Source organism: Pygoscelis adeliae, unplaced genomic scaffold (genome assembly GCF_000699105.1).
Source record: "Pygoscelis adeliae isolate BGI_AS28 unplaced genomic scaffold, ASM69910v1 Scaffold38, whole genome shotgun sequence".
In the NCBI taxonomy this organism is placed as follows: Eukaryota; Metazoa; Chordata; class Aves; order Sphenisciformes; family Spheniscidae; genus Pygoscelis; species Pygoscelis adeliae.
In genome coordinates, this window is record NW_008825614.1 from 22,771,049 (window position 1) to 22,780,486 (window position 9,438).

The following is a 9,438-nucleotide window of genomic DNA, read 5'->3' on the forward strand; positions in this document are numbered from 1 at the left end:
TCTTCCCATCGGCAGGCAGGTGTTCAGCCATCTCCAGGAAAGCAGGGCTCCATCACGCCTAATGGTGACTTGGGAAGACAAACGCCACCACTCCGAACATCCCCCCCTTCCTTCTTCTTCTCCCAGCTTTATATACTGAGCATGACGTAACATGGTGTGGAATATCCCTTTGGCCAGTTTGGGTCAGCTGTCCTGGCTGTGCCCCCTCCCAGCTTCTTGTGCACCCCCAGCCTTCTCAGTCGGTAGAGCATGGGAAGCTGAAAAGTCCTTGACTAGTGTAAGCACTGCTTAGCAACAACTAAAACATCAGTGTGTTATCAACATTATTCTCATCCTAAATCCAAAACACAGCACTGTGCCAGCTACTAGGAAGAAAATTAACTCTATCCCAGCGAACACCAGGACACGTATCAAGCCATGGGACCTCTTCCTCACCTTGGCCAATCTGGCCATTCACCCCAGCAGGAGATTGATGGGCAGGGATGCTTGTTCTGATACATCTCTGCATAAAGCTACATCAGGTGGCATTCGGTGGCTCCATGGTTGCCTTCAGGGAGTACTGTACACTTATAAGGGTGCTCTGTGCCGATCCCTGCCAAAACCAGGACACTGAGGGTGCACTCGATCCCACTCTCTATGTCATTGATGAAGATATTAAACAGTACTGGTCCCAATACGGACCCCTGTGGGACGCCACTCATCACCAATCTCCATCTGGAAATAATAGCCTAAGAGTTTTCACTTCTGAGAACTATCCTCCTATTCAGCCCTCAGCAATTTGTTTTCAGGTGTCTTTCTTTCAATGTGGAGTAAGGACTATATTCTTCAATAAATTTTAGATAACATTACAAAAAATATCAGGGCTTTTTTTTTTTTTTATAAATGAGAAATCACTTACAAGTTAATCTGTTATTAGAAGTTAGCCAGCCAGCCTAAATTTTTTTTTTTTTGGCAAATAATAGCATACTAGCTCTGGAACTTTTACAAATTATATCTTACAATTAGTTTTCAAGAAAATTTACTGCTGGAAATCAATGAGGTATACAGATTCTGCTATATTTTCAATATACATAGCTGGTTAACTCTTTGAAGGTGAATTTCTAATGTGCATAAAACCACTTTAGTCTGAACTGAGAAAAAAACAAAAATATAGAGCACACCGAGGATCAACATTACATAAACTTAATGCATTAACGTCATTGCATTGTTTTAATAATCATCTTATTAAAACCTACATTGAATTTTTTTACTAAGTACTCCTAAAACAGTTCACACCGAAGAGAGGAAATAATGATTTTCCTGGAGGAAATAAAAAAGGACATTTGACTATGTAGACATTTAGGAAAATCTACAAAAGGCCCTAGTGATTTATATCAGCTGAGGAGGTACAAAAATAAGAGGCTCACAGTGTGGCAATTATTAATCTCAAATTCAGTATCCCTGAAATATGTTGATTCATGGACTCAGTATCCTGTGGCACAGAACAAGCCTCTGGCTCTGATAAATTTGAATCAAAAATGGAAATGCATGTTAAATGAAGAATATCGAGTGGCTACTGCTGAAAAATGTAGTCTGAAACATGTGTTTAGAAGGACAATGATTTGGAAAGGTGAATCTGTGCTACGCAGTCAAAGTAGCCGTGCATGTTGAAGACATTCTTGGAAGAACTTAATGCTCCACTCTACTCAGACTTTATTTTTCCCTCTGGGGATTTTTTGATCTAGATACTGGCTGGTGGAGTACTACAATGGAGAATATCAATTGCAGTCACTTCAAAAGCAATGCAGACTTTTTTTGCTGTGCACTTGTGAAAGCTACCCAAATATGAATTATTTCACACCTCCTTGAAATGCAGCTGTGTCTTGTGTGTACCTTGGCTGTAGCTCAAATACTTTGCTTAAGAGGAGAGTGAAATAGTGTAACTGCAGACAAGAGCTGGTGCAATACGTGTGGGCATATGATTCTTCCTCTTTCTGATAAGAAAGATACAATCTGATAAGATACAAATGGGTTCCATACCTCTTACAGTTTGCATTGTATCAGACACATTGTTCCCTTTTTTTTCTGTACAATGGGAACAACACAGACATAAAAGGAGTAAATTAATGCTTATAAATCATCTGTTTAGCAATGAGGAAATTAAGAAGCTATAAGCTAATGTTTGGTGTCTGTGCCTGATGAGCTGAGAATGTTGTTTCCTAACCAATGAAGGAGCTCAGCTAGATAGAGAAAAAACAGAAACCTCACAATTTTTCACAATCCCTTATTTCATAAACACAAGGTTTGGACATCTGTGACCACAAATCAAGCAGTAGCTCACAACAGCAACAACAGCTCCTCTCTTTAGATTTCAGAGGCTATAAAGTATAAAGATTGCAAGAAATTAGGTAATTTATCCCCCTCTGTTAATTTAGATTAGGGATAATTCAGTGCCTTTTCATCTTGAGAAAGCTGAGCTGGACTAGACTTTTTTTCTTTTTTTTTTTTTTCTCCTACCAAACCAAACCCAGAAAGGAGTAGAAGTTGGTATGTAATAGGGGTCGTCCAGTGCCTGCAAAGGAGGTTGCAGAAAATAGAAGATATGGATTAAATCTACCTGTTACTGAAAGGACATGTGCTCAGATCTCTGTGAAATTGTAAGGAAACTAATCTGTGATCTCTATCATGTTCTCCACAGAAAAATGTTTCCCAAATTTAGATTTGACAAATAATTCAACCCTTCCCTCCTGTCAATGCATAGTAAATGTCAATACCCTACAAGCATCTTATGGTACACCATTACATCTCCAGCTTTTAGATTACAAATTTAGCTGCTCTGAATCACGTTGGCTAAAATGGATTGTGATTATGCCTTCTTTTTGCCCTTTGTCTTTTGTCATCAGTGTTCTTTAACTGGATGAATGCAGATCACTACAACCCAAAAAATAACTGTTTGACTAATAATACACAGCGTAAGTCTCTGGGACCAGTGCCGAATATTGGGAAAATAAGTAAAAGTTCTTTAGAAAGAGAGGAAGGTGTTTGGATAATGAAGTGATGCAAAGCGATCTTGATAGTGAGACCATCAAGGAGGAGATGAGACTTCTCTGGATATTCCCCTCCTTTCCATTCAAGTGAGGGGAATAGACATAATTCCCAGCCATTCAGGTACAAGAGAGCAGTGCAGTCAGCATCTCCACTCTGGAAGAGACGCTTATTTACAGTACAGAAGTCAATGGCCAGAGAACTGCAAGGACGGTTCTGAATTCAGATGGCAGAAGACTAAAAAACTTGTTCTATACCTGATTTTACTCAGTGAGATGAGAAATAAGAGAGGATAGAGTGACCCAATATGCTTGTGAATGTTATACAGAAGGCTGACAATGGTAGTTCATTGTTCCTACTTCAACACATGTAACAGGAAAATTTCCAGGAAGCTGAATGCTGGAAAATTTGGAACTGATCAAATATGTTTTTTATCCGATGCACAACTGAGTTGTGAATTTCATTGTATGAGATACTGTCAAAGTAATCTGCTTATGAAGACTCAAGAAACATCTGGGATACTCTTGGCACCCTTGTATCTATTTTATTTTATAACATTACCTGTTAACAGGATGCAAACGATTCTTTTGTCAGAGATATAAAGGGTGAAGTTGAATTGTAACTAGCATGTTGAACACACACAAATATGCAGGAAAAGCTTTTATCATTCACTTGGTTTGGACCAAAATTTGAGGCAAGATAGTTGAACAGCTAGACTAATCTAATCCTGGACAATGATTCCTATGTTTCACATAGCTCTGTATATACCTTAAATAAATTCTGCAAGGTGTTGTTCTGCTTTGCATAATGTGATAGTGATTCTGAAACTTCCAGGGACTGTTTCCTTGCAAGCTTTGACAAATCTATATTCTAGCATGTCTTTTTCAGCTTTGGGGAATACCACAATAAAATCAAAGTTAGACTTGATATTATCACGAACCCAGCAAGAATAATATTACTATACCCTTACCAGGGAAGGCACTCAGTTTAATGATGAAGGCAGCATAAAACACTAGAAGAAAGGAGAGGTAGGAATTTCCTCCAAGACGTATGTTGTCCTTTTGTTTTGTTTTTCATTACTGCTTCACAACCCTGTGCTTAAGGATAAATACTTGTCAGTGCAACGTATCAGATGTGCCCAGTTTAAACCATTCAACATGTTCCTGAATTAATATTACCACTTTTCTATAGATTTTTCTTCTCTTTGGACAAGATAGTTCAGCTGTATACAAAGACCTCTAACATAACCCAAAGACCTAAAAAATACGTAATAACAACATCCATAATTTGCTACAAATTTTTCAATGTTTTAGTTGTTCAGAAAAAAAAATCTATTTCAAGTGATATCCCTTTAATCAGAACTGGTTTTTGACACTTTTATTATGTAACATCCCTGGATGCTTAATAATGTTCTCCATTTAAGTGATGCAAGTTTTAAGAATATTTATTTAGAGAAGAAAAAGATTAACTGTCTTCTTAAACTACCTTTATGTCTAGGTTGTTAAAAGTCACTTGTCTGATGAATTGTGTTACTATTTTTACTATGATTTGATCTAGCTTAAGGACATGGACCCTTCTAATAGGCTAGAAAAGGAAGAGCTGGTGCTAAAAATATATTTTTGCTGATGAAGTCTAAGTTCTATTCATTTAGAGTTATATGTGAAGTCTAAGAACATTTCTAGGCTCTATCTGCAGTCAATGCAGATAAAGAGGAACATTTCCAGATGGCAGCTCATTCCAGTGTCAGGCAAGGTGTCTGTCTCTCCTCACTGTAAAGAGAGCTTGAAGGTAGGGTTTAATGTGGGTGTTTTCTGTGTGGGCATTACCTTTTAAACAAGTTACTCTGTGTTCCTTTTTTTTGTTGAGGAGAGATAGTCATAAGGTCGTTAAAGTGTAGATGCAGTGTATCTTGTCTCACAGGAAATGCCTACGTTTGGTCAGAGGAATCACAGTCTCACCCTGTAGACTACATCGATATCCTGTGCTGCCCTGCCTAGCTTCCCATCTTGTTGTCCATAGGGATGTGAATTCCCAAAGGTCCTGGTCATATCTGCTTGCTCTGTGCAGATGCCTTAGATACAGTGTAGCATTTCCAGTGGCACTAGATATCCATGTATTCAGTGAAGATGATCTAGTAGGATTCAGGTGATTAAGGCAATTAAATTTAAGGGTCTACTTGTATACTATGTGTTTAAGGTCCTGTTGTAATAAATGATGATAGAGCCAATAGAGTCCAGGGGGCAGCTCTGTTCAGCTCTGCTCAAAATGGACAGTCACTGCCTCATCACCTGGACTGCTTTCTGGGCTTGCTTGATGCACTGACGCAGCTTCCGAGGGGGCAGAATGATGCTCTAAGATGTATTTGCATTTCCCTCTTACTTACCACTAAGGCACACCTCACCAGTTGAGAAGCACTCCCTAAATTCTCCAAGACATGCCAGCTTTTCTGAAGTTACACTAACCCATTTCTACCAAGCTGCCCTGGGGAAAATAATTTGCAAAATCAGAAGGTTGAAAGCATCATTAAAGTCCCTGGGTAATTTTGACTGCAGGGGCTGCTGGAGAATTTATATAAATAGGCAGCCGGCCTGTTAGTTCGAGGACAGTACTCAGGATAAAAGTCATAGGTCTTTCTAAGTGTAGACACAATCTGTGCAGAGTATACATAAATTAGAAGTATCAGATGAGCACAGAGAATTATGCATTTTAGACAAGTTCAATTCAGCGCTTCAGCCCAAACCTCAGACACCAACAGGACAAGCAGCTGATCAGGTTAGCCCGAAGGCCACCAAGGAGCATTGTGAGATCAATTGGCACATCATTTTAATGCTCACTGTAGGGGAAGGGAGTCAGTAAATTATGGATTCCTGTGCTGCCTGGGACATCGCATATTGCTGCTAATAAACATGTTATGGTGTGAAATACGGTATGGCATGCGAATAATAATAACTTGGAGCAGAAGAAAGGCTATAAAAAGAGGGAAGTTGTGGGAGAAATGGCTTTAAAAACTAAGTTTTCTTCTTTTTGCATGAACTTTTTTCAGGTAGATAAATGGATGTCATGCATTTGAACGAGTAGACATTTATGTCTCAAAGAAAGAGCACTTTGTTGAGGCTAACAGAGACCATTATCATAAATAGCCACACTGTGGTATATCATACAGCATAGAGCCTTACACTATGGCTCTTGATTACAACCTACCATTATGGGTTTAAGGTGGAAGGTGTATTTTTCAACAGAAAGACATACAATCTGTGTTTAAGGGCACAGAATGATACTGAAATCCACAGTCTTTGGAAATTATACTTACCAATGCTATTGAAAACTAGCAACATGCATTTTACTTCCATTTACCTTGTATTGCTTCAATTTTCTTGTTGTTGATGTCCATTCAGTGCACTGGCTTTTGCTGCATTCTATTAGATTAAAGCGTGTTCTAACATTAGGTATTTTCTTTCTGTGAATGTACTCAAAGACCATGATTAAACCATATCCGAAATCCTTTAAAGCTAAATGGCATCTGTCTATTTGAGCCAGGAATAATACTCAGAAAGAATAAAAGAGTACCAGGTTTGTTTATTAAACCTATTTAATATGGATTTTGAGTACCACAAGGATTACGGACATTTTCAAATTTAGTTTCATGCAAGTAATCTGTTGAAAAATCGAAATCCTATAACTCCAAAGAAAACTATTCCAACAATATTTTATCTGCTTTATTCTTGTAGTAGCATAAATCTTAGACATATGTACTAACTTAGGTTACAGAAGGTAATGAGGTCATCTGTTCCAACCCACAAGGCAAAGCAGGTGGCTAATACTAGGTCAGGATGCTTGGAACCTGTATGATAGTCAAAGCAACAATTTTGTTACAAAGTATGTAGATAATACAAAAGATAGAAAATTAAGAAAAGGAAAAAAACAATTTTGAGAAAAAGAATGGTTTGAAGGCCTAAATTTTCTTGGGAGTTAATGAAAGTATCTATGCAGACAATTTGTCACTTCTGGGGCAGTTATCTGGTTACATACCTCTAGCTTAGGAGTTCAGAGGAAGGCAAACTCCTGCTACTACAACTCAAACTTACTCAAAAGAAATCATGTTGAATACAAAATTAGAAAGAGCAAACGCCAGGTTATCAGCCCTTCTCACAGCAGTATTCTTCTACACTATTAGTGATCTTATTTCATATCTGTAATTCTCTGAATGATGCAATGCTACTGACACGTAAACAGTTGCAGTAGAAACAGAATTCGTAATTGGTGCCTAAATGTCGCATAGATTTCTGTAAGAAAAAAAATAGCAGCTTTCACTTCTGTGCCCAAGAGAACACACAAAATGACAGAAGGAGTCAGCTGGAAAAGTCAATGATAAGAATGACAGATTCTTTCTGTAAGTATCACATGTTCCAAGCACTCAATTAAGCTATTAGCTAGCAAATGTGGAACAACTAACGGTAATTACCCTTGCTAAAGGCTTAGAATCTGTTTGCAGAATTCAGTGCCATGGGCTTCACTGCACTGATGACTGTATTTAGCCTATTTAGAGGAAAAATGCATGCTGGATTTTAAGATCAATATTAATATTATTTATTTTTGTATATGCCTAAATCAACAAAATCATAAAATGCTCCAAGGAAAATTGTTCAGAATCTAATAGGCAAGAAACTAATAAAAATTATACAATGATTCTTTAAAAGAATGTATATATAATATATACATACATATATATAAAATATGTGTATATATAATACATTATATATCATTTTATAAATTCTGATTTTATACTATAAAATTATATAAAATGTGTATGTATACTTAGATATAATACAGACATATCTTATATATAATTAGATAATATATAAAATATATAAAGATATATAACACACAAAAAAACCCCTACGTTTTTTAACCCCCTGCTATAATATTTCAGAAACTGTACTGAGGAGGTATCACGTGAGACAGATACCCGATCTAGTTCTGATTAATTGTGGCAAAGGTTCTGAACAAACTACTTCATGTACTTGAAGCAGGAAGGTCTTGTCTCTTTATCCAGCTTAAATGGTGAAGTAACTTCAGAAAGCAGACTGGGTTTTCCAGATCTTGTCTGGGCATCCTGTATCCTAAAGGTTTATTCTCCAGGACGTTCCAAACTACAAGAGGAAAATGATCTCTTGCTATCCAGCTGTCCAGGACTTTCTACTGCAGTGGCTCAGGAGGAATCATACTACCTACTGCAGAATAGTACATTGAGACAGCTTTGTTTAGTTATTGACCAAAACAGGAACAAGAATAATGGGAAACTAGTCAAATTGTTCAAGTTACATATCTGAACTGATACTTGCACTGAACATAATGAGGAAGACCTGTGCAGCAAGATGCACTTGAACCCATTCTCATTTCCCATTTGAGCTTCCTTCCACTTTTCCAGCATCATGGAGGGACCATAAAAACAGTAAATTAATTACATTTACATGGGAAAAATTAATTTCTAATTCAAACAATTCCCTATTCTGATTTATGAATCAGAACGAAGGGAAGAACAGAGGGAAGAGAAAGGAATTACTGATTGACCATAATTATTGCATTTTCAATCAGTGTAAAAGTCTTAAGAGTATTTCCCTGATAGCGTTTCCCACCAGAAGTGTTCACCAAAAAAAAAAAAAAAAAAAGTAAACATAATGGCTTTGGAAAGTGTCTTTAAAGCAATAGTTCCTGCAGATAAAAAAATCTGTGCATATCTGCACATCTAAGACATCTAGAGGTGAACTGGGAACTGAAAAGAATGTTTAATTGAGTGATCAAATGGGTATCTGAATATAAAATATATCCAAGAAGTAATCTCTGAACATTTTGACAGAAGTACCAAGTAACAGCTTGCTAAAATTTATCCTAGATTTGCAAGTTTCAAGCTGTAAAGTAGAGGTTGTTCTTCCATCATCCATGGTCTTTCTCTGCCAGGTATTGCTGTCATCTGGAGCAAAATTAATTGCCCATGTTTCCTACAAGCTTATTATCACTCTCTGCATGTGTGTGTTTGGATTTTGGGACAAATTTTGTATTTCTCTCCTCAATAGAAAGTTTAACTAGAAAAGAATAGCTGGAATTACGCCACTTGCAAAGAGATTTGAGGAAATCTGAAGAAAAGATGCAGACCTCTTATGTGTCCCTAAAAGCAATCCAATGACTTGCACCTTCAGAGCAGAAATAGCTTACAGCAAAGTCAAATAAAATTAAGTCCTTAAGCCACATGTCCCAGTAAGTGCCTGACCAGTCCCATAATGAGAATTCCCATCTTTTCCAGGGCTGTTGGATCATGCACCCTTAGAAGAAAAAACATGCAAGTAAACTTGGATATCTAAGATCTTTCTACTACCTTAGGAAGAAGAAATGGGGGATGGACATGTCTCATACAAC